Source organism: Somniosus microcephalus, unplaced genomic scaffold (genome assembly GCF_052327205.1).
Source record: "Somniosus microcephalus isolate GS21.2 unplaced genomic scaffold, FLI_Smic_1.0 unresolved_chr5, whole genome shotgun sequence".
NCBI lineage: Eukaryota > Metazoa > Chordata > Chondrichthyes > Squaliformes > Somniosidae > Somniosus > Somniosus microcephalus.
Window position 1 is genome coordinate 25,661,872 of NW_028225183.1, and position 20,847 is coordinate 25,682,718.

Genomic DNA, 20,847 nt, shown 5'->3' on the forward strand with positions numbered 1-20,847 from the left:
CGTATTGAGGTGTGCTGCAGGGTGAATGAAGTGCCAGATGCTAGTACAGCACTGGTTTTGTTAAATTCCATGGGTGCAAAAACTTATGGTTTACTGCGAAATCTAATTACCCCAGAGAAGCCGGTGAACAAGAGTTTCGAAAGCATAGTATAAATCCTACAGGACTACTTAAACCCCACATCGCTGCTGATAGCAGAACGATTTAAGTTCCATAAAAGGAACCAACACAACGATGAAAGCAATGCTGAGTACCTAACAGAACTGCGCAAGCTATCGAAACACTGCCAGTTTGGAGTGAGATTGGCAGATACGTTAAAGGACAAGTTTGTGTGTGGGCTACAAAATGAAGGAACCCAGAAACGGCTTCTATCAGAAAAGGACCTTACGCTGGACAAGGCTTTCAGTAAGGCAGTATCACAGGAACCAGCCACAATGGGCGCTGCAGTGATACAACGAAGACCGCAAGAATATGGCACCAATGAAATGTCCTATGGAACAGGGAAGTGCTATCGCTGCGGCAGAACAACACATGACCAGAAGGATTGTTGGTTCAAGGACCAAGTGTGCAGACAGTGTGGAAAAGCAGGGCACATAGCAAGAGTCTGCAGGTCTGGGAAGAAAACCAACAGTCAGCAATCTTCACAGGAGAAGTACAAAAAGGTACACCAGTTGATGGACAGTGGTTCAGACGAACAGAAAAATGACACAGACTCCGGAAGCAAGGAGCTGGGTTCTCTGAAACTACGTAAGGTAACCAAAATGGAGGATCACCAGACTATCTGGGTTACACTCAAGATAGACGGAGTCCAAGTGAAAATGGAATTGGACACAGGATCAGCCCTAACAGTCATAAACCAAAGGGACTGCAAGCAGCTATTTTCACATATACCCTTGAAAGCTACAGAGATTGTCTTGAAGACGTACACGGGTCAAAAAGTCTACCCCAAAGGAAAAATAAGGGTGAAAGAGATATATAAATGCCAGGAAATACCTAAAATGGATATATATGTATTGCCAGATGGAGGACCACCACTGCTAGGACGTGAATGAATCCGGAAGGTACAATTAGATTGGCATTCCATACAGGCACTGAAGGTTGCGGCCAAAAAGGATGATGATGTCACACCTGGACGACTGTCAAAAATGCTAACTGACGCAAAAGAAGTGTTCCAGGAGGGACTCGGAACACTAAAAGGCACAACAGCAACGATTAAAACAGACGAAAATGCAAGGCCAAAGTTTCTTAATGCCAGACCAGTGCCTTATGCGATCAGACCAGCTGTCGAAGCAGAGCTGGAAGGGTTGGAACGTACAGGAGTACTGTCCAAAGTGGACTGGAGCGAATGGGCTATACCCATCGTTCCTGTAATGAAGAGGTCGTTGAGTAATACGCCTGGGGAACCAAAGAAGGTCAGCATCTGTGGGGTTTTTAATGTGACAGTGAAACCAGTCCTTCACTTGGTACAATACCCGCTTCAACGAATTGAGGATATTTTCCCCTCGCTGTCTGGAGGTAAACGCTTCACCAAAATTGATTTAGCCCAGGCGTACTTGCAAATGGATGTAGAAAAAGCTTCGAAAAAATACCTTACGATTAACACTCATAAAGGTCTCTATCAATACAACCGGCTGGTGTTCGGGGTAGCCTCGGCTCCGGCTATCTGGCAAAGGGCAATGGATCAAGTCCTGCAAGGGATTCCAGGGACCCAGTGTAATTTGGACGACATCCTGGTCACGGGCGAAAATGACAGTGATCCCCTCGCCAACTTGGAGAAGGTGCTCACCAGATTAAAGGAGTATGGGCTACGAGCTAATCGCCACAAGTGCGAGTTTTTCCAGAAACAGATCTCGTATTGTGGCCACGTCATCGATGAAGAGTGCTTACATAAGTCCCCTGAAAAGATTGAGGCAGTAGTCAAGGCTCCAGCACCGGAAAATGTGTCAGAACTGAGGTCGTTCCTCGGGCTGGTAAACTACTACCACAAGTTCTTACCAAATTTGTCCACGTGATTACACCCACTGAACACCCTACTGCAAACAGGGGTACCATGGAAGTGGAATTACAAAAGTAAACGAGCTTTCCAGAAGTGTAAAGAATTGATCACATCAAAAGAGGTGTTTGCCCATTGCAACCCAGCACTACCAATTCGTTTGGCATGTGATGCATCACCCTATGGTACTGGAGCGGTGCTGTTGCGCAAATTCCCGGATGGGTTGGGGAGGCCAGCAGCTTTTGCGTCTCGGTCACTAACCTCAGCCGAGCGCAACTACGCCCAGATTGACAGGGAGGCCCTCAGCCTGGTGTGGGAAGTGGGAAAATTCAACCACTTTCTGCATGGGCAAAAGTTCACTTTGCTGACTGACAACCAACCACTTCTCTCCATCTTTAATCCAAAGAAGGGCGTTTCGGTGATGACTGTACAACGGTTACAAAGATGGTCCCTTTTTCTAAGGGCGCACCAATATGAAATAGAATATAAAGGCACGAAACAGCATGGAAACGCTGATGGGCTATCACGCCTGCCACTGCCTATGGTGGAGGAAGCACCAGCAGTGGACGCTATTGAGATATTTTATTCGTCAATATTTGAAAGATTGCCAGTAACTAATGTGGATATAGAGAAGGAGACCCGCAATGAACCGACACTGTCTCGGGTATATGATTTGACGGTGAGGGTATGGCCAACACATGGCGACTCACTGTTGCCAGCATTCTCATCCAGAAGAGAACAGCTGTCAGTATGCCAGGGGACAGTGATGTGTGGATCCCGAGTGGTAATTCCACCCAAGTTAAGGGAGAGAGTGCTAAATGAGCTTCATGAAGGTCATCTGGGAGAGGTAAAAATGAAAAGCCTTGCTAGGGTTATGTGTGGTGGCCGGTGATCGATCAACTAATCGAGGACCTAACCAAGAGCTGCTCAGGATGCCAGAAGGTCCAAAATGCACCACCACATGCCCCTCTACACCCTTGGGAGTGGCCCTCCTCTCCATGGCAACGGGTGCATATTGATTTTGCTGGTCCATTCATGGCCTCAATTTTCTTAATAGCAGTGGATGCTCATTCGAAGTGGCCTGAGGTGATAAAAATGTCCTCAACCATTACAGAGAAAACGATTGCAGTCCTGCGGACCATATTTGCCAGAAACGGTTTGCTAGAGCAGATTTGCTCTGATAATGGACCACAGTTTGTGTCCGAAGAGTTCCGAAATTTAGGAGAAGGAATGGGGTAAGGCATTACACATCCGTCCTGTATCATCCAGCCACAAATGGATTGGCTGAGACGTTCGTACAAACCTTTAAGAAGGCGATAAAGGCCATGTGCGACGATGAAATTCCACTACAGCATAAGGTTGACAATTTCTTATTAGCCTACCGAAACGCGACACATGCAGTTATCAACCAGACCCCGGCCATAATGTTCTTTAACCGAAGGTTGACATCTCGTCTGGGCTTGCTCAGACCAAATGTGCAAAGAAATGTTGAGGACAAACAATTCCAGCACATCAATGAGAAGCCGACAAGGAGCTTCAATGTAGGACAACCAGTCTTAGCCCTTGACTATCGAACAGAGAAACGGCAACCCGGAACTATGTGCACAAGGCAGGGGCCATTAATGTACACAGTGGATGTCAGGGATAACATTGTGAGACGCCACGTCGATCAGATCTTAGCATCACAGGAACGAGTCAACCCCATGTCTCGAGTACCTGGGAATGAACCCGACATACCGGTAGCATCTACCTCAGAACCAGTAGCAGTGGAAACCGATGAACTACCCGATGAAAAGGGGCCAGAATCGCCTCTGCACCAAGAACAAGAACCTCAGGAAAGTCACTATCCCGAAAGGGCCAGGAAGCTGCCACAAAGACTGAATCTATAAGTGGACTATTGTTGTTTAATGTACATGTTAAAGTGTTAATTGTTATTTGAATATTAGGGGTACTACTAATCTAAAAGGGGAGGAATTGTAGTGTATGTACCTTTAAGACAGAACTACTTTTACAGCTCCTGTATACTGTAGTACCAGCAGTGACCACACCTGTATATAAGCCTTGCGCATGCCTCAGTGCCCCCAGTCTTGAGACTACCCCCCTCCAGTAAAGACCTGTTTATTGTTAAGTTACAGCATCCATGTGGTTATTGAAAAACATCATACTCGCAGACTCATGGATCTAAAAAATGCGATCTTGGCTGTTCATCCAAATTCAGTAACCTGTTCCTGCCTTCTCCCCATATCCCTTGATTCCTTTAGGCTTAAGAAATATATCCAACTCCTTCTTGAATATATTTAATAAATTGATCTCTACTGCCTTCTGCGTTAGAGAATTCCACAGGTTCACCACTCCCTGGGTGAATAAATTCCTCCTCATTTCTGAACTAAATGGTGTACCCCCTATCCTTAGTGTGTGACCCCTGATTCTGGACACACCGACAATCGGGATCATCCTTCCTGCATCGAGTCTGTCCAGTCCTGTTAGAATTTTATCAATGTCAATGAGATCTCCTCTCATTCTTTTAAACTCCAGCGTGTAAAATCCCAATCGACACAATCTTTACTCATACGTCATTCTTTCCATCGCAGGTATCAGCCTGGTGAATCTTCGCTGCACTCCCTCCATGGCAAGAACATCCATCCTCAGATAAGGCGACCAAAACTGCACCCAATCATCAAGATGTGGTCTCAACAAGGGCCTGTACAACTGCAGCACCACATCTTTGTTCCTGTACTCAAACCCTCTCTGCCTTCCTGTTTTTGTCAGTAAAGTGGCTAACCTCGCATTTAACCACGTTATATTGCATCTGCCATGCTTCTGCCCAATCACCCAACCTGTCCAAATCATCCTGGATTTTCTCGGCATGCTCATCACAGCATGATGAGGAAACGTTACAAACTTTAAATGAACATGAAATATAAGTAATTGTGTTAGATAAATGCTGGTTCTGAGGAGTTGTGGTCACTCATGTCTCATTCCCCCGTGTCTGAGCCTCTATAATTACATGCAATTTTAAGCACAAAAATAAGTCTTCGGCCCAACCGATTTCTGCCGGTGTTGATGCAGTCTTCTTCATTTAATTAATTTCCCCTGATCAACATCTCCTCCTATTCCTTTCTCCATCTGTATTTAGCTACCTTCCATTTAAATGCATCTATGTTATATGCCACAATTTCTCCATATGCTTGCAAGCTCCACATTCTAACCACTTTCTGGATGAAGAAGATTATCCTTAATTCCCTAATGCATTTATGAGTGAGGATTTATATTTATGGCCCTTAGTTTTAGATTCGCTATGTCCAAAATTGGGTTTGGATTAGGAATTGCCTCTAATTCCACAGCTAGAAAAGGTGTAGCTAAGCGGTGCAGTTCCCCCTGGCGAACTCATAGAGTCATAGAGTCATAGAGTTATACAGCACGGATAGAGGTCCTTCGGCCCATCGTGTCCGCGCCGGCCATCACGCCCTGTCTAATCTAATCCCATATTCCAGCATTTGGTCCGTAGCCTTGTATGCTATGGCATTTCAAGTGCTCATCCAAATGCTTCTTGAATGTTGTGAGGGTTCCAGCCTCCACAACCCTTTCGGGCAGTGAGTTCCAGACTCCAACCACCCTCTGGGTGAAAAAGTTCTTTCTCAAATCCCCTCTAAACCTCCCGCCCTCTACCTTGAATCTATGCCCCTTAGTTATTGACCCTTCTACTAAGAGAAAAAGCTCCTTAGTATCAATCCTATCTATGCCCCTCATAATTTTGTACACCTCAATCATGTCCCCCCTCAGCCTCCTCTGCTCCAAGGAAAACAAACCCCATCTGCCCAGTCTCTCTTCATAGCTGAAGCGTTCCAGCCCTGGTAGCATCCTGGTGAATCTCCTCTGCACCCTCTCCAAAGCTATCACATCCTTCCTGTAGTGTGGCGACCAGAACTGCACACAGTATTCCAGCTGTGGTCTAACCAGTGTTTTATACAGCTCCATCATAACCTCCTTGCTCTTAAATTTTATGCCTCGGCTAATGAAGGCAAGTATCCCATATGCCTTTTTTACCACCTTATCCACCTGTTCCGCCGCCTTCAGGGATCTGTGTACTTGCACACCCAGATCCCTCTGACCTGTTCCTAGCGGTGTGGCCCAAGGATCGGGCCTGGTCCTGCTCCTCTGTATTAATGGCCTGTACAGTGTTTTGTTACTATGGTAAGAAAGTTTCAGATAACACCAAAATATTTGGATGGATTGAGACAGTAGAGGAGTTCAATCAAATCCATAAAGTTTTAGATAGGCTAAGGAAGTGGGCCACACAAAAGGCATTTAAGTTTGATAAATGTTGTGCTATGCATGTTGGTCAGGCCAACACTGAGTACAGGCATCATTTACAGGGGAAAATATTGATAGAGGTTGAAAGAAACAAATCCAGCTTTTACTGTGCACACGAGGCTCATGGCCAATGTAGAGAAATTGTAACTAAAACTACAGGGGAGCTGGTTTGTTTTAATTGAAATATTGAATTTAATTCAAAGGACAACATTTTATACAATACCAGTCGTTGGTCAGAATGCATCTGTGGGAATGTGCCGAGTTTAGTTTCCCACCACACCGCCAACATGGTGGGTGATATAGTGGCCTTGCAAAAGGTCCAGAGGAGAGCGACAAGAATGATTTCTCCCTTAAAGCTGCTCAATTATTCAGATAGGCTCCAGGACCATGATCTATTGCCTTTAGATCAGCGTAGGTTAGAGATTTGATAAAGGCCTCTAAAATAATTAAAGGGCTAGATAGCGTCCCTAATAATGATTCGACCAGTTTAACAAACTGGGGAGACCAGGGCATGCCAGTTTATTCAATGTAAGTGTTAGAATATACTGAACGTTAGGCGGCTCTCCTTTTCCCAGGGAATTGTGAGTCTCTGGACTTCATTACCGGCTGAACTATAGAGTGCTGCCTCGCAGCATGGCCTTCTCAAACAAATACACCGCTCTGGATATTATCGAGGGAGGTGGCTTATCGGAGGAAGGCAGCAGCAGCCAACTTTCTGGCACCATGGGTGGTTCTGCTGCACAGGACATAAGAACATAAGAACATAAGGAGCAGGAGCAGGGGTAAGCCATATGGCTTGTCAGGCCTGCTCCGCCATTTAATAGGATCATGGCTGATCCGAACCTAAACTCACATCCACTTCCCTGCCCGTTCCCCGTAATCTCTAATTCCCTTATCAGCTAGGAAATTGTCTATATCCGTTTTAAATTTATTTTATGTCACAGCTTCCACAGCTCTCTGTGGTAGCAAATTCCATCGATTTACTACCCTCTGAGTGAAGAAGTTTCTCCTCACCGCAGTTTTTTGAAAGGGCAGCCCCTTATTCTAAGATCATGCCCCTTAGTTCTAATCTCACCCATTAGTGGAAACATCCTCCCCGTATCCACCCGATCCAGCCCCCTCACAATCTTATATGTTTCCATAAGACCGCCTCGCATTATTCTGAATTCCAATGAGTAGAGCCGAAACTACTCAACCTTTCCTCATAAGTCAACCCCCTCATCTCCAGAATCAACCGAGTGAAACTTCTCTGAACTGCCTCGAGAGCAATTATATATTTTCTTAAATATGGAAACGAAAACTGGACGCAGTATTCCAGGTGTGGCCTCACCAGTACCCTGTATAACTGCAGCAAGACTTCCCTGAAATTATTCTCCATCCCCCTTGCAATAAAAGCCAAGATTCCATTGGCCTTCCTGATCTTCTGCTGTACCTGCATACTAACCTTCTGTGTTTCATGCACCAGGACCCCCAGATCCCTTTGTACTGTAGCACTTTGCAGTTTCTCTCCATTTAGAAAATAACTTGCTCTTTGATTTTTTCTGCCAAAGTGCATAACCTCACACTTTCCAACATTAAATTCCATCTGCAAAATTTTTGCCCACTCACTTAGCCTGTCTAAGTCCTTTTGCAGGATTTTTATGTCCTCCTCACTCACTGCTTTCCCTCCCATCTCTGCATCATTGGCAAACTTGGATACGTTGCACTTGGTCCCTTCCTCCAAATCGTTAACATAGGTTGTAAAGAGTTGTGGTCCCAGCACTGACCCCTGCGGAAAATCATAAGTTACTATTTGCCAACCCGAGATTGAACCATTTATCCCAACTCTCTGTTTCTGTTAGATAGCCAATCTTGCACCCATGCCAGTATATTGCCCCAATCCCGTGATTTTTTATCTTGTGCAGTAATCTTTTGTGTGGCACCTTCACAAATGCATTTTGGACGTCCAAATACACCACATCCACTGGCTCCCCTTTATCCACCCTATTTGTTACGTCCTCAAAGAATTGGAGCAAGTTTGTCAAACAAGACTTCCCTTTCGTAAAGTCATGCTGACTCTGTCCGACTAAATTATGCTTATCCTAATGTCCTGTTACTGCTTCTTTAATAATGGACTCCAACATTTTACCAACCACAGATGTTAGGCAAACTGGTCTATAGTTTCCAGCTTTTTGTCTGCCTCCCTTTTTAAATAAGGGCATTACATTAGCAGTTTCCAATCTGCTGGAAAATTACCACCAATGCATCCACAATCCCTACCGCTACTTCTGTCAAGACCATAGGATGTAAGCCATCAGGTCCAGGGGATATATTCGCCTTTAGTCCCATTATCTTACCGGGTACCACCTCCTTAGTGATTTTAATCGTGTTTAGCTCCTCCCCCACTATAGCCCCCTGTTTGTCCAGTGTTGGGATAAATTTAGTGTCCTCTACTGTAAAGACTGATACAAAATATTTGTTCAGCGTTTTTGCCATTTCCATGTTCCCCTCACTAATTTCCCGGTCTCGTCCTCTAAGGGGCCAACATTCACTTCAGCCACCCTTTTTCTTTTTATATAACTGTAGAAACTCTTGCTATCTGTTTTTATATTTTTGCGAGTTTACTTTCATAATCTATCTTCCCTTTCTTAATTAATCTTTTAGTTATTCTTTGCTGGCTTTTAAATGCATCGCAATCTTCTATCCTCCCACTAGATTTGGCTACTTTATATGCCCTATTTTCAGTCGGATACTATCCTTTATTACTTTATGCAGCCACGGATGGCTGTCTTTTCTGTTGCACCCCTTTTCCCTCACTGGAATTTATTTTTCTTGAAAGTTGTAAAATAGCTCGGTGAATGTACACCACTGCTGATGTACCGTATTACACTTTAATCTATTTTCCCTGTCCACTTTAGTCAACTCTGCTCTCGAACCTCTCTGGCCACAGGGGATGTACCAGAGGACTGGAGAACAGCTAATGTAGTACCACTATACAAGAAGGGTAGCAGGGATAAACCAGGGAATTACAGGCCAGTGAGCCTAACATCTGTGGTAGGGAAATTATTGGAAAAAATTCTGAGGGACAAAATTAATCTCCACTTGGAGAGGCAAGGATTAATCGGGGATAGTCAGCATGGCTTTGTCAAGGGTAAATCATGTCTGACAAATCTGATTGAATTTTTCGAGGGGGTGACGAGGGGGGTGGATGAGGGAAATGCTGTGGATGTGGTTTACATGGACTTCAGTAAAGCTTTTGACAAAGTCCCGCATAGGAGACTGGTCAAGAAGGTAAGAGCCCATGGGATCCAGGGTGCCTTGGCGCATTGGATCCTAAACTGGCTGAGTGGCAGGAGGCAGAGGGTGATGATCGAAGGATGCTTTTGTGACTGGAAGCCTGTGTCCAGTGGGGTACCTCAGGGATCGGTGCTGGGTCCCTTGTTGTTTGTGATCTACATAAATGATTTGGATGAGAATGTAAAAGGTATGATCAGTAAGTTCGCAGATGACACGAAAATTGGTGGGGTGGTAAATTGCGAGGAGGAAAGCCTCAGGCTACAGGACGATATAAACGGGTTGGTCAGATGGGCGGAAAAGTGGCAAATGGAATTTAACCCTGAAAAGTGCGAGGTGATGCATTTTGGACGGACAAATAAGGCAAGGGAATACACAATGAGTGGTAGGACCCTAGGAAGTACAGAGGGTCAGAGGGACCTTGGTGTACATGTACATAGATCTCTGAAGGCAGCGGAACAGGTAGATAAGGTGGTTAAAAAGGCATATGGGATACTTGCCTTCATTAGCCGAGGCATAAAATATAAGAGCAGGGAGTTTATGATGGAGCTGTACAAAACGCTGGTGAGGCCACAGCTGGAGTACTGTGTGCAGTTCTGGTCGCCTCACTATAGGAAGGATGTGATTGCTTTGGAGAGGGTGCAGAGAAGATTCACCAGGATGTTACCTGGGATGGAGCGCCTCAGCTATGAAGAAAGACTAAACAGGCTGGGGTTGTTTTCCTTGGAGCAAAGAAGGCTGAGGGGGGACCTGATTGAGGTGTACAAAATGATGAGGGGCATAGATAGGGTAGATAAAGAGGAACTTTTCCCCTTAGTAGGGGGGTCAATAACAAGGGGGCATAGATTCAGGGTAAGGGGCAGGAGATTTAGAGGGGATTTGAGGAGGAACTTTTTCACCCAGAGGGTGGTTGGAATCTGGAACTCACTGCCTGAAAGGGTGGTAGAGGCAGGAACCCTCACAACATTCAAGAAGCATTTGGATGAGCACTTGAAATGCCATTGCTTACAAGGCTATGGACCAAATGCTGGAAAATGGGATTAGACAGGACAGGGGTGGATGGGCGGCGCGGACACGATGGGCCGAAGGGCCTCTTTCTGTGCTGCAAAACTCTATGACTCTATGACTCTATGACCTTCATCGTCTCCTTTATTTAAGCTTAGTAGGTTTGAACTCCAACTCTCTCACCCTCCAACTGAATTCGGATTTCAACCATGTTTTGGTCATCCATTCCAAGGGGCTTCTTTACTAGGACATTTATTATTAATCCTGTCTCAATACACAGGACCAGATCTAAGATTGCCTGCACCCTGTTTAGTTTATTTACATACTGCTCAAGGAACCCAATCCTAATACACTCTATGATCTCTTCCTCAAGGCTGCACTGCCCAATTTGTTTTGTCCAGTCAATAATAAAAGTTAAAGTCCCCAATGATTATAGCTGTTCCCTTATTACAAGCCCCAACTATTTCCTGATTTATACCCCAACCAAAAGTGTTGCAACTGTTAGGAGTCCTATAGACTACGCCCAATAATGACTTTTTCCCCTTACTATTCCTTATCTCCACACAAACTATTTCACTATCTTGATCCTTTGACCCAATATCATTTCTCACTATTGCAGTGATTCCATCCTTTATTCACACAGCCACACCGCCTCCCTTTCCTTCCTGTCTGTCCTTCCCAATCGTCAAATACCCCTGGATGTTTAGTTCCCAGTCATGGTCATCCTGCAGCAATGTCTCCTTAATGGCCACCAGATCATACTCATGTGTAGTTATTTGTACCGTCAACTTGCCTATTTTGTTACAAATGCTGCGTGCATGCAGGAAAAGAAAATTGAAATATGTTTTTTGACAATTTATTCCTGCTTTTAACCCCTTTACTACTCTAACTTTATCTTTATACATCCTCTCCCTTCCTGACACTCTCTGGTTTTTAATTCCCCCACAGCTACCTTGCTCTATTGCCTTCTCCGCTGACATTTTCTTTTTTCGCTCTCTTGAAACGTCCCCCCCACTATTAGTTTCAAGCCCTCTCGACAGCCCTAGTTATTCGATTCGCCAGGATTCTAGTCCCAGCACTGGCCAAGTGAAGTCCATCCCAAGGGAACAGCTCTCTCCCGTCCAGTACAGGTGCCAGTGCCCCAAGAAGCAAAACCCATTTCTCCCACACCAGTGTTTGAGCCAGGTATTTAACTCTGTGATTTTTTGTCCCTAGCCAAATTTGCTCGTGGTATAAGGTAGTGTTCCAGAGATTATTACCCTTGTGGTTCTGATTTTTAATTTGGCACCTAGCTGCTCATGCTCCCTCAGCAGAACCACTTTCCTTGTCCTATCTATGTCGTTGGTACCAACATGGACCACGACAACGGGATCCTCCCCCTCCCACTCCAAATTTCTCTCCAGCCCAGAAGAGATGTCCTTAACCCTGGCACCGGGTAGGCAACACAGCCTTTGGGGCTCTCGCTCTCGGCTGCAAAGAACCCTATCTATCCCCCTAATGATATTATCTCCTACCACTACAACATTTATTTTAACTCCCCCCACTTGAATGGCCCCTCGTTCCATGGTGCTGTGGCCAGGTTGCTCATCCCCCCTGCAGTCCCTGTTCTTGTCCTCACAGGGAGTAAGAGCCTCAAATCTGTTGGACAAGAGCTAGGGCTGCGGCTCCTCCAACACTACCTTCTGTATCCCCGTACCTGCCTCACTCATAGTCACACCCTCCCGCCTGTGACCACGGAATACATCTGAATTTGTTAATCTAATTGGTGTGACTACTTCCTTGGAACACAGAGTCCAAGTAACTCTCCCCCTCCCTGATGTGTCGCAGTGTTTGAAGCTCGGACTCCAGTTCTTCAGCCCGAAGCCAGAGTTCCTCGAGCAGCCAACACGTAATGCAAATATGATCACCGTGAGCATCAATGGTGTCCACCCGCTCCCTCATATTGCAGCAGTAACACATCACCTGCTCTGCCATTCTATGTAATTAATTAAATTCATTATTATTATTTTTAAATTGCCTTTTCCACGATTCCAGATGATGAATATCAAACCTCTATTTAAATGAACTTACCAACTTATATAGGTTTAAAAGGAAAACAAATGTAATCACTAACCAGCCAATCACCTACCAGCTTAGCTGTGATGTCACTTTTGAATTCTGACCTCCCTTTGGAATGTTGCCTGTGGATCCTGTTTAGGCTGCCTCACATCGCTGCTCTGACTCGACACCCACTGCTGCTCCCGGCTGTCTCGACTGGACCTCACCTCGCTGCACCGCCTCCGCGATGCCTGCTTATCCTGAGACTGGCAGGAAAGACAAGACAAAAACAAGACAAAAACAGCACCTCACACCCCAACTCTCTCACTTACCCAAACTCTCAAAAGGCACTCTCTGCTGCTAGCACTCCGTGAGGGGCCGGCCATTTTGGACTGAGACCGGGAGGCATTTCTTCTTTTTAAGGCAGCGGTTCTCAACCTTTTCCTTTATGCGAACCACTACATCGTTATCAAAAGCTTCTGTGGACCACAACAGAAGTAAGTGGTTTAAAACATTTTGTGAATAAAGTCCCAACTTTCCTCTGGCAATATTTTTACCCATCTCTTCACTTGCCATGTTCAATGTGAAATTGTTGTTCGCCATTCTGTTGCAGTTTTTACACTCTTGTTTTGCAACCGCCTGAATTCGGTGCCATTCACCGTCAGCACCTTATATTCTTTTTTTCTCTTCTGGATGAATTGTTTGTTAGTTCCGCTGAACCAGGCTGGACTGTAATGACATTCAGTACCTTTGCTTTTCATGGGAACACGTTGCTCCATTGCATTCAGAATCACATCCTTGAAGGAACTCCATCGAACAACTACAGGAACAACCTCCACATCTAGGCTAAACACTCCCCACTTTCTATCTGTCCTGCCTGTCAACACCTCCATCCCTTTTGATTCGGCGGAACCCATCAGGTCTCTATAAGCTCCCTCTATTCCGAATGCTGTAGCACTGTTTCATGAACCGAACCCCTGTTTCAGTACAACATAGGCTCAGCGACGCTTGATCTGCCTAATTCCCTCAGTCTCTCTTGACGAAACACATGACACGGGTAGAATTTCAGAAAGTGCTACAATTGACGCAGTATTGGGGACTCCAGGGCAAACCATGAGGGGGGTGTGTAGAACATGTTTTGAAATTAGCTGCAGAGAAATGTGTGGTGACATGTCTCGAGGGGCAGACTGAGGAGAGGGTTTGTACATTGAATGGGGAAATGTCAAGAAGAGCCACAAGAATTAGGTATTCAGAAACACAAACCTCTCGGAATGGTTACTTCCTCCCCGCCTGTTCCGAACTTTTGACAGACACTTTTCAGGCCTAACATGGATGGTGGGGTAGGGGGTGGTATTCGTGTCGTCACAATCAATCTGCTTCCCGAGCCAGACTCCCACAGTCACAGGATTAGAATGGCATAGGCCATAGGTTACCCTACATTGTTGGTGCAGTAACATCTGGCAGCCGTAGAATTCGAGTCCACGCCTTTGGAACTTAAATACAGCGCCTTAGACCACTGGGCCACGGTACCACGTTGATTTGATTTAGTTCTGAAACTGGTAACTGATGATTGAAATGTGTCTTTGTCTTGTTAAAAAAAGAGAGAGCACGAGGGAAGAAGGAAACAAAGAAAGATTATCAAATTCTGCAAATCTTATCTGCCTCTCAATAACAACTGAAGGGAAAGGTTAGCACAGTCCCATGCAGAAAATGTCATAACATGGAATAAACCGCCCTGCACATTTGCAGACTGCGAGACTCCACTTCACTAATTAAACTTCGGAATGTGTGTTCACAGCCCTCTGTAGAGACATTCTCTAAACACGGTCGGTCCTCCCAGGAAATAAGGGTAAAATTAACAACCAACATTGTACTAGTCGCAGAATACATGAATCACGGTGACCTTTGTAGTCACCCTGCTTGTTCGACAGTTAAGGATAAGAACATGGTTACTCAAACAATAAACTATGCCTACAACGGGGAAGAGATAACAGCAGGAATGTGGGGAGTATGATGAAACACTAACATCTGTGACTAGCATGGTCGGAGGGTACTTGAGTTCAAGTGGTGGGCCCGACAGTTGAGTGACTAACCACGTAAACCAATAAAGAGTAATTGTTGTGACACTGTTTGTACGTTTACGCCCCCATTCTGTCGTAGCTGGGCGTTGTTTATAGAACTGTATATGTTGAATGAACCGCCTACTTGGCCTTTAAGAGTGCATCCCTAGCTTGAGGAAGCTGAGCGGATCTCCCTTGTGTACAAGTATTTTAGTTGTTTTAATAACTTCTGAACTGATCCTCAATTCCGTCTCCATCTGTGGTTTCTCCAAATTCGAATCTAACAGTTGGTGTCAAAAGTGGGATACTGCAGGTAAGGACCATAGGATTTACGCACTGGAATTGACGGCTGAGGCGAGAACTGCGTCGTGTCCTAAGGAAATAAGTCAGAGTAAGGCTTCTAGGAGGAACAAGGACTCGCTCGTTAACCAGGGTGGCTAAAAACCATGTATGGGCCAGTCAGGATTAAATTAGCCACATAGTAAATTTTTCTTCATGGAGACCACGGACTGACAGTATTGATTAGACATAAATGTATATTTCTGCTTTAGTTTATAAGGTGATACATTTGTGCCAATAAATTATAAGATAGAGTATAAGAATATACGTAACAATTAATGCGGGTCACATGGGTGACGAGCGGAGACATCTTTCAGCGGACTTTCCGGCTATGGCCACCAGTGTCACTGTCGTAAATCAGGTCCGAGAGGCTAATTTGAAATTTCAAAGTGAGATAATTAGAAAGGGGTGGAAAGAAAGAATCCCAGTAGTTGACCAAATAAAGTGGTGGGAGGAACAGAAGGATGCCAAACAAGCCAATTACGGGGCGGTTTTACGTGCTAGTTGGATGGATCAGATGGGACACATCATCGTGGGCAAGGGGGGGAGAACGGCCCTGTTACAAGAGGCCTGGAGACACGTGCAGGAGGCTAAAGTCAAAGTCCAACCTCAAGCCACCAGGGACTGATAACCTACACGAATTAAAATGAAGGAATGACATTGTCGAGGCTCTACAAGAAGAGGCTCGAGATACATCGACCTTAAATCCCAAGCCCCCGTTGGGGACCATAGAGGTTCGACGAGTCGAGATCACCCAGCACACGTGCCCCCCGAATACACTCGTATCTACCCCCCCTTACTGTTTCAGTCTGGGGCCGAAAAATCCAATCCCGTGGCCCCCGTGCGAGTTAATCAGGCGGTAGGTGCCCAATACCCAGAGATAGGTGGACGGGGTGCGATGGGTGAGGCACAGTCTTTAACGCCCCAGGAGAGATCCAGCGTCATCGTTCTCATTCCCGAACTCAAAAGGCACAATCCTAACCTCAAGTTTGGGCACGATTAGGAAGTGTTGCTCTGCACTTTAATTTACCCATACAAGACATAAAATATATTATCGAGGTGAAATGTCCCTCTGCTGTTTATGGGGCATTGGGACATCATGCCATGAATGCCCCAGTCACGGCGACGGAGTACGAGATCCAATTCGATGGTTTGAATACTTGGGTTCAGACCGGACTGGGCAACGGCACCGCCACCTGGACGGGGCTCACTGCCCTGCGCCAGAGTCCCGGAGAAAACCCCAATGTCTACATTGATCGAGCAATCGGTTGGTATGAACATTGGGGCCAGGCAAATGACATTCCCGCTAATCACGACGACCCACGGATTATAGATCGTCTACTCCAGGGATTGGAAAAGCCTTACCACACCACCCTTTGAATGGTGGGCACACTAGGCATCAACAGGCCGACTGTTACCGATAGTGTGGAGGGAGAGAGGAGCAGAGTTCGAACCGACCCGCTTCATGCCCTCAGGGACAACCCAAGAGAGGTTTGTCAAACCAAGAGATGGAGGTGCTCCGAGCCCTCCACGCCAGCTACTAGGGCGAGTCTGTTTCCGCGGCCGCGGAGCCGGGGTCCACACATCCGTGCCTAAATGGCCAGCAGAACTGTGCCATTTTAGACACGGGGGTCTCGGTGTCGATAAACGACACCGAATTTCCCACCATAGATCAAAGCATTCAGATAACCAGGGCTAGTGGAGAAAGGTGGTTCTCCATCGGAGTGTTTTACTTCCCCTGCAACTGTCGCCAGGGGTTCATACCTGGTGGATCACCTTGTGGGTAGCTCCCAACAGTGAGGGCCTGCTCTTAGGTATAGACATGCTCCATCAGAGAGAGGCACATTTGCTCCAAGGGAACATCTAATGGAAGTAGGGGGTCCACAAGGTTGGAGATTTCCCTTCCAGGAATATAAAGCCCGACAATACAGAGTACAAGACCTCTGCCCGCTTAAGTGCACATGGGTGGAGCAAGGCCCATGGGGGAGAGTTTGCGAGGCTTACCATCTCACATGGGCCACCCACAAATTAGACTGTGGCAGAGCGGAGATGGACCCTGTTAGGGCCCACGGACCCTACCACGAGGCTCACCGACAATACCCGCTTTGATCACAAGCCCCACGGGCCGTTGTGTCAATAACAGTAGACTTATTAGAAACCAGTATAGTGACAAAGTCCCGCTCTCGCACCAACTGCCCGGTATGGCCAATGCAGAAACCAGATGGATCCTGGAGAATAACCATTGATTATACGGCACTGAATCGGTTCAATCCCAAGCGCCATGCTTAGTGGCGAATCCCGCCACTATTTTAAACGGCGTCCACTCAGACCTGTCCATATTCACGGCACTGGACATCCAAAACGGATTTTGGATATGTCCTTTGGATCCCGGATCACAAGAGCACTTCCCTTTCACTGTCCAGTCCATCCAATATACTTGGACCTGGTTGCCTCAGGGATTTCACAATGTACCTACTATTTTTCACGAGAGCCTGGAGAAGGCTCTCCAGCCGGCATTAGCAGATACCCGAATGCAAGATTCTGCCTGTCTTCAATATGCAGATGACATTCGCATTGGTAGTCCCTCACGTTCAGCTCAGCTGGACGCCCTGACGTGTGTCCTGGAGTGTTCAAACTGAATCCGATCAAAGCTCAAATTAGGCTTCCTCGGGTTACCTGCCTTGCTCAGATCATCTCGCCAGAGAGTAGGGCCCTGTCCCCCGAAAGGGTTCAAGCACTCTTGCAGATGCCGCGACCGATCACTGCCTCTGGCCTGCGAAGCGTGATGGGATTGTTTAAATATTGCCGTACCTACGTAGACAACTTCACCGAATTGGCAAGCCCTCTAAACGACCTCCTAAATGGAGGGCCCCCGGGAGAGGCAAGGCTGAATTGGACACCAGAGTCAGTTGAAACCTTTGAGATGGTCAAAATAACTTTGGCCAACGCAGCTGCCATGGGTCTCCCGAACCCAGCTAAACCACTCCACCTGTGGAATTGGGTGGGCAATCTGGCGTATAGTGCGGCAGTGGGACATTCCCAGAAGGATCGAATACGACCAGTAGGATATTACTCGTGCCCGGTACCATCTTCCCGCCACAGCCTCGTGAAACTTCTTGCAGGTAGACTGAAAACTATTTCCAACCAGAGACTTGCGAGATGGGAGGCTTGTTTATTCGGTAGGGGGGTTCGGATCGAGGTGGTAACCGACCCTCGAGCAAACTCAGCATCCTTCCTAATCGACGAAGGGACTCCCATGACTGCATCACTAACTTACATCTCAATAGTCAGGGACCCCACCTAACCGAACCCATAGTCGAGGCCTGCCTAGACCTGTATGTGGATGGGTCCAGTTATTACCACGAGGGCCGACGGGTCACCGGATAAGCAGTAGTAGGTCCATCAGGGCAGACCCTCGCCCAGTGGGCCCTGGGGATGGGAGGAATCCAGCTGGTGGAAATCACTGCCCTCACTAGAGCCCTTCAATTGACAGAAGGAACAACCGGCAATATCTGTACAGACAGCCAATATGTCCACTCCGTTGCCCACGACAACTCCCGCCTGTGGCAGCAGCGGGGATATTTGAGTACTTTAGGCAACACGAGTAAACATGCTTCCACGATCGCCGAAATCCTTCAGGCAGTGGACGGCCCCACGTTGGGGGCGGTAGTTAAGATTCTCGCCCAACAGGCAGGGGACACCCTCGAAATCCAGAGTAACTGAGCCGCCGATTTTGCCGCCCGACGGGTCGCATTGGCTCTCCCTGTGATGGCCCTTAGTCCAAAGGAAGTAGTACGAACTGAAAAGGCTTCCCTGACTGAAGATATACCGAACGATACGTTACAAACCGTGTACCTTTCCGACCCCCCTGAGAATATACAGTTTGGGTGCGTGAGAGAGCGTACAAAGATCCACGTGGGTTTTGGCGTCACGAGGCCCAGTACGTGGTTCCTATGTCGATTTGACGCACCCTGATACAATCTTACCACGAGCCTGCGCATTTGGGCGGGTATAAGTTATATTACATTATAGCTGACACCTGGTGGTGGCCCAGCATGGCCAGAGAGATCCACGAGTATGGGCGCCTATGTCTACCTTGCCTCCAAACGGGAATCGGGTGTTGCATACATATACTTTGGGGGCACGCCCGGTGGCCCAGGGGACCATGGACGTACTTACAAATGGATTTCGCAGGACCCCTACCCCCCAGCGGCGGGTTTTACCATGTCTATGTCGTCATCGACCTTTTTACTCGTTGGGTCGAGGCCTTCCCCGCTAAGAGGAATACAGCCGAAGCAGCTGCGAAAATCCTAGCGACGGCAGTCATTCCCCGATGGGGGGTGCCTTACCAGATAGATTCCGACCAGGGAACCCACTTCACCAGCAAGGCCATGAAACAGGCTTTAGCCCTCCTGGGGGTTCGACAACGGTTCCACATCCCTTACCATCCACAATCCTCAGGAATGGTGCAACGGATGAGCCGTACTTTAAAACAGTCTGTGACTGAGGACAATTTACAGACCGGAAAGGGTTGGCACATTCCTCCCCCCCATTCCTTGGGGCATACGAGCCACGCCGACCAAAGGCACTGCCTTAACCCCGTTCGAACTAATGACTGGACGAGCTATGGTGTTACCCCAAGATGCACCCCCTCAGGGTATGGGGGCACTTCCCAATTCCAGACAAATCTCCTGACATATCTATGCCTGATCAATGAGACCAATCAGGATAGACACTTTCGGGTTCAACACTTACAGGAGGCAGATGACGCCAAAATACAAAGGGGAATTTAGGAAGCGCCCCCTCGGGTAGGACAGTGGGTGATGGTTCAGCGACCGGTTCGAGGTACCTTTGAGCCCCGGTGGGGTGGGCCCTTCCAGATCCTCCTAAGTACAGGAACCTCCGTTTGCCTACAGGAAACATTTGATGTAAGATAGAGACACTGGAGCCAGTCCAAGCCGGTGATGGAGCCCGGGGAAGATATTCGCCAATCTCTTGGGGACCCTATGATTAAAAGGCAATAATAACGAAATAATAACCTGTCTTTTCTCCCCTATATTTGATCCGGACCGGATTTCGAAGGACGAAGTCGATTCTTCGGGTCGCTATTTTACCTGTCTCTTTCTTACAGATGTGCGGGCCTGACCTCATTACTGTCACCACTTCTGGGGTTGTTGAACTTTCGACGGTCCAGTTTATTGACTGAACCGGAGATTCTGCGAACTCTCACTACTATACAACTCTAACCTTCCTCGGAACTCATCCCTTCACTCTAGAGTTCCGATTATCTCCCTTTTGTGGTAGGACTACCGGACCCCTCGTTCTACATCCCAACAGAACTCAGAATCTTTTATTAACCCTACTCAGCCAGAGGAGATACACCGGTTCTGCGACACAGCTGCTCTTTGGGAACCGCTGGTGAGGGACTAGAGGACATTCCCGAATGGATATTCAGCCCTTTTAGAGGCCCTCCTGCCTCTGAAGGAGGGCAGTGCAACCTGTATTCTTACATTCCCGTCCGACGGCTCCTAATTCTCACCGAATTATGATAAGTCAATTAAGTTACATTGAGCCACTGTTGCACGGCCACCGCCTCCACCTCAACGCCACGTATGAAGTAGCCTCAATATGAGAGTTTGCCAATTCCGAGCCATGGTATGGGTATATCCCACGCAGGTCGAATGCAAACCAGACGGGGTTGGGGAGCTGGGTTTCATTTTGGTCGTCCCAGTGATGACACCGGAGGCACAAGGGCGGGCGGTATATCAGGTACAAAATATTTGTATACTAAAAGATGGCATACATATATCTTACAACAATATGTTACC

General features: G+C 47.0%; 1 pseudogene; it reads left to right on the top strand.

Annotated features, from left to right (window-relative positions):
- The first annotated feature begins 15,350 nt into the window (after positions 1-15,350).
- On the top strand, positions 15,351-19,736 carry LOC147087767 (uncharacterized; annotated as a pseudogene).
- Positions 19,737-20,847: the final 1,111 nt, after the last annotated feature.